We start from the raw sequence: 5,743 nt of genomic DNA, 5'->3' as shown, positions 1-5,743 counted from the left end.
AGGACTTAACCCAAAATCGTTTAGAGTGTAGAAAGAGAATCCATATAACCGACCCCAAATTTTTGGAATAAAGGCTTAGTTGAGCTGAGTTGAGTTGAGTATTACCGACCAAACCCAGCTGATAAATCCTTTACACTCAACCTAGGGAACCGCATGTTAAATGAAACTACAGAGTTAATGGATAGGGACAATAGGTTGGTTCATTCTTCTTACCATTTTACCTCTGAAATTATATGACCAATTCAACTAACTCTCACAGGTGAAACTTGCCTCTATATATAGAGAGAGAGAGAGAAGAGTTATCAGAACCACCATATTACCAAAGGCTTATCAAGACAACTCTTACCACCAAAATACCTCAAATCTTTCTTACACTTGAGCATCGGCCATGCCTACTGGCACTCAGGATACGGGATATGGGTCTGGATCCGGTTTCGGTTACGGGCTTGTGGATACGGTTGTTAGTGGGTCGGAGTCCATTGTCAGCAGCGCTGAAACAACCATCAGCAACACTATAGAATCTGTTGGTGATTTGGTGTCAGGTGATGGTGGAAGCTCTGGAACTACAACATCAAAAACGGAAGCCGCTGCTACTACTACTGTGGCTTCGACAACAGAGTCTGTTCAGGATAGTGGATATGGATCCGGATCAGGATTTGGATATGGGCTATGAATCACGTGGCTTAGGCATTTCAAGTACTTATGGCTGGCTAGTGCTCATGCATGGCTCAAATAAGTTACTTGTAAAATATGTGGTGTGCTTTTGGGGTGGGTTTTGTGTGTTGTGTCTTTTGAATAACTTTGAAATTAATTAATTAATTAATTAATTTCAAGCTGAATCCATCGTTTGTTTAATAAAGAATAAACTATAAAGTGTTGTTTTAGAAAAGCAAGACTTTTTAATCTTGAATATTATTTATCAAACCTATAAGGTTTACAAGGTTTTCAAACTTAGCTCGATTTGGGAATCCAAGAAAAAAAAAATTGAAGATTTAAAATTTAATTAGAATTGAATTGAAGTTAAATCGGTGCATTATTTATCCTAAATATTATTTAATGTATATTAAATTTATATTATAATTAATAATCTTTTATATATACGTTGATATTAATATATTAATTTTTTAATATTAATATATTAAATTAATATTATATTTTATATTGCGTAATTATTAAATTTTTATAAATTAATACCAATATATTAATATTAAATTAATAAATATTTTATTTAGTAAATTAATTTAATTATATATTAACTTGTATATAAAAAAATATATCTCCTTTTAATATTTATTCAACTAGCCAATTCACCCTTAAATTCAATTAATTTACTTAATTTTTAGTGTACAATTATTCCTCAAAATTTACTATCTGTCCAAACAAATTGTAATAAACTTGCATTATCCAAAATAGAAATTTATAGTTGCTTTTCGAAAAAACATAAAATATAATCATCTTGTATTTTTTGTTCTATTGCAGATTGCTACTAATAAATAATTGTCACGTGTGCCATTTTGTAGAAAAATTAAATGAAAATCGTTCCACCCTTATGATGTGTGATCGAGTCAAAGGGGTTCTATCTGCAAATTTTATCGAATTTCTGAATTTAGAACTTCAATCATATATAGGGAGTAAACTTTAGTTATAAATCTAAGCATAAGCAGTGAGTTTTGGGGTCAGATTTCTATAGCTTCCACTATATACAGATTTTATATACCCACAAAAACATGCAAGTTCTTTGTTGAATTCAGAAGAAGATACATAAAGAATATATATAGAATGGATATAGATGAATTTTGGATCGATTCTGGAGAGTTCGGGCATTGACGTCTGGACTTTTATCAACTCTGCGATTTTAGAGGCTTCCTTGGATTTTGGAGCTGAACTGAAGCGGCGGAGAGAGAATATTGTTGAAATGCTATACGCGTCGACGAAGGAATTGCGATTTTAATGTGGGCAGTATTAGTGATGGGTATGAAACGAGAAAAACAGGCATGAAGTGAAAGATGGAGATGGATATGGAAGTGGGTCGACGTCAACGATGCCAAGGTTGATTCATGGAGATGAAGATGAAGAAAATGATGTATTGAATCCATATGCAAGATTGTTCGACGATGAAGAGAAGAAGATTTTAGAGATTAAACAACGTCTTGAAGATCTTGACCAGTCTGAAGATTCTCTGATTGATTTGCTTCAAAGCTTAGCAGATATGGATATAACCTTCAAGTCACTCGAGGAGACCGATATTGGAAGACATGTCAATAGTTTGAGAAAGCATTCATACTATAATGTTCGGAGATTATAGATAAAAACATGAAATCAATACAATCCTTGGTAAGCCAAAGACCAGACACTGAACCAAATGACAAGCCATCTAAAATGTACTGAAGGGAAGAGAGAAGAGGAAAGAGAGCACCTTTGTTGTAGGATTCCAGAGTAAAATTCCTCTACAAGCGAACAGTTTTTTTTACTTGATTCAATAGAGCCAATAAAGAAACAAGCAAACCAAGATTTCATCAGAATTGACTTCTTCTCCAGAGGATAAACCATTCTCTTAAAACTTTAACCATGATCTTAGCTCTTACACAGCAGTCTCATCACGAGATAGATTGTTCAATAGCTAAAACTGGAAAAAAAAATCTTGATAAAATATTCTGAAGCCATTGAAAAAGAGAAATCTAGTTCAGCAACAAACTCGCACGCCCGAAGTGCGTTGGAGAAGAAAAAGGGATTAAGGCTAAGAGGTTTTGGGCTGAAGGAGAGGCTGGGCTTTTAGGAGATGAAAGTGGGCCACGAGCAGGTTCAATGCCAAGATCAATTTAAAGCCCAGGAAGCTTATTCAAATCACGCATCCTAAGTTTTGATTCAAAAAGAGCAGGGTTAAAAAAGGTGCACAAAAGGGAGTCGTCTTCTTCCAAAGAAAGATTAAGAATCACTTGCACTACAGGGTACTCGAGCAGAGCTATAATTATAGAGTACCTTTGCTGTTCTATTATTCCATGTAGGTAAAAACTACATAGAATGACAACCCAAAACTACATAGAATGACATCCATACTTGATTTCCCACAGAAACTCGTAACTGGTTGCTCTGGCCATGGTATGATGATTTATTATTTTATTTAGAATTTTAATACCTAGCCATCTTTCAAGTTTAATTCCGTTAGTAGGATATTTAAGATATCATGTTAATGAAGATAGAACAGATTTTATCCTTGTGGGTTAAGTAAAGGAAAATGGAAACACGAAAATTAGAAACGTTCTATTTGCGTTGTCATAATAACTGCTTATGTTCTTACAGTTTGCGCTGTAGTCTGTACTCGTAATGAATGCTTGCATAAAATTTTAGTTTCTGATATCCAAGTATCAAGAAATGGCATTGTTTAGATTGTGCTTCAATTCATGCTTCTTGTTTTTTATATGATGAACATTTCATGAGTGACATTATTCAGCTTATTTACGCAAGCATCGCACCCACGGTATTGCTGTGTTTTTTTTGTACGTATTTTTCGATAAGATCATTATTTTTCGATAAAAGCTATATACCCCATTAGGTTGTGCACAATTTTCAGATCCCAAATTGAATTAGAAAATTATACAACACTAATAAAAATCGTACTGAATCAAACTTATTTTAATATTTTGGTTCGATTTGAGTTCTTCATTAAAAATTATATCGGAATCGTATCAAAATTGAACCAAATTAAAGCCAAACAAAAAATCAAATTTATACATTTATTTTTCTATGAATCTTTTAGATGTATTATATATTTTTAATATAATTATATATATTTATATATGTATGTGTAGTTATAGACTAAATATAGCTAATATTATATTTCATTTCTTTATATTTTTTTAATAATTATATATATATATATATATATATATATATATATTAAATTACTTTATAATTTTTAATTATAAGTACATCATTATATTATATATATGCTTAATTATATTTGTATCTTATAGTTAAAGATTACATAATTAATATATAACTTAAAGATATATTATATGATTTACTTGTACTATTATATTATATAATATGCTTAATCCTTAATTATATATGTACTTTATAATTAAAAATTATATAATTTAAAAATATATTATATAATTTATTAATAACTCATTTTAAAACTTTAATGCTAATTAAGTGTAACTTTTTATAGAAATATTACATAATTATTTAAAAAATTGAGAATTAAACTAAAATAAAAAAATCAAGAATCATATCAAATTTAAATAAAAACAAGGAAGAATCAAATCAAAATTATATCAAAATTTTGATTGACCGAAACGTAAGCCGTGCAACCCTAGACTCCACAGTGAAGTAGAGATTCATGCATCATTGATCAAAAAGACATAGAATCCATTATGATGCAAGGAATTAAAGAGATCAATAAGAATTAAAGAGATTAATACCTTTACTCTTCATCTTTGTAATAAGGAAAATGTTCCACAAAAAAAAAAAATTAACTCTTCGTGATTTTTATAATTTTATCCTGCACTTTTTTCTAACAATTACATATTAACCTTTTGAGGATGAATTAATTGTATCCTGTCATACGAACAGCAGTGATTTTTGTAATCTAAGAATTGATAATCAGAAGAAACTAAAGAGAAGGTTAATAACATGACTCTATATATATATATATAAAGATAATTAAAAGTGAGCAAGATGATTTGAGTAAAAATTAAGAAGACTCGTATATTTGCAGTATTTGATCTTTAATAGTATTTAACCTATTAAAAATTGAGATAAGTTTGAATGCCATGTTAGGTGGATCGCATTATAGAAATTGGATTAACATCAAGTGGATGTGCTCAATTATTGTTTGTATAATGCAACTTGTCTTCTCCGCATTTTCTGCCAACGTGGATGTGGCTTTGTCTTCCAATTGGATCGATAAGGTTTATTATCCTTTTGAAAAGACAACTCCCCATGTTCCACCGACAAGCCATTGTTGGATTGAAGAACACTTTTCGATTGTGCTAATCTTTTATGTGAGTTCGAGACGGTGTTGAAATTTGATATTGAAAAAATATAAAATAAAAAAAATATATAAAGAGTTAGATCATAATATTAAATTAATTAATTATTTTTTTATGTAAAATTATATAATAATTTATATAAATTTAAATTAAAATAAATTAATTTATAATTTAACAAATATTTTCTCCGACCTATTAAACTCAGCACCAAGCCAAGCTTAGGGAGATCGGCTTGAGCAGTTTGCGAAGCACAACAGGCTCGCCCACAACGCTGGCCGAGCTCAAAGGAACGCAGCGCCAGGGGTGGAACCAAGCCAGTTGGTTAAGGACCGGAAGATACTGTTTCAAACGCTTCAGAAAGGCTCTTGATGGAGTGGATCGACATTGCAGGTGGGTCACCCTTGTCACTCACTAGCAGCGCGACCTGTCGCACCACCGGACAAAATCATGCTGCCTCCTTTATTGACTTATTTTTTGCTTTTGGACTTATATATATATATATATATATATATATATATATATATATATATATATATATATATATATATTTATAAGAAATTAAAGCCGAAATGATAATTTAAAAATAAAAAATTATAATTTACCTTTTCTGCCCTCTTTGTCAACTTTATTTTCTCTCGTCAATCATCACTTTCCAAACGAGAGAGAGAAAAGTGATTTCATTTCCATCATGCTCTTCACCACTCATTTCTCTCCCCTCCCGTTATTTCCAGATAATTTATATCCAAATA

General features: G+C 30.8%; 1 pseudogene; it reads left to right on the top strand.

Annotated features, from left to right (window-relative positions):
* The first annotated feature begins 1,789 nt into the window (after positions 1-1,789).
* LOC110651043 (probable mediator of RNA polymerase II transcription subunit 26c) lies at positions 1,790-2,776 on the top strand (annotated as a pseudogene).
* The last annotated feature ends 2,967 nt before the right edge of the window (positions 2,777-5,743 follow it).

This window comes from Hevea brasiliensis, chromosome 1 (genome assembly GCF_030052815.1).
Source record: "Hevea brasiliensis isolate MT/VB/25A 57/8 chromosome 1, ASM3005281v1, whole genome shotgun sequence".
NCBI lineage: Eukaryota > Viridiplantae > Streptophyta > Magnoliopsida > Malpighiales > Euphorbiaceae > Hevea > Hevea brasiliensis.
This window is presented reverse-complemented; position numbering and strand designations above follow the sequence as displayed.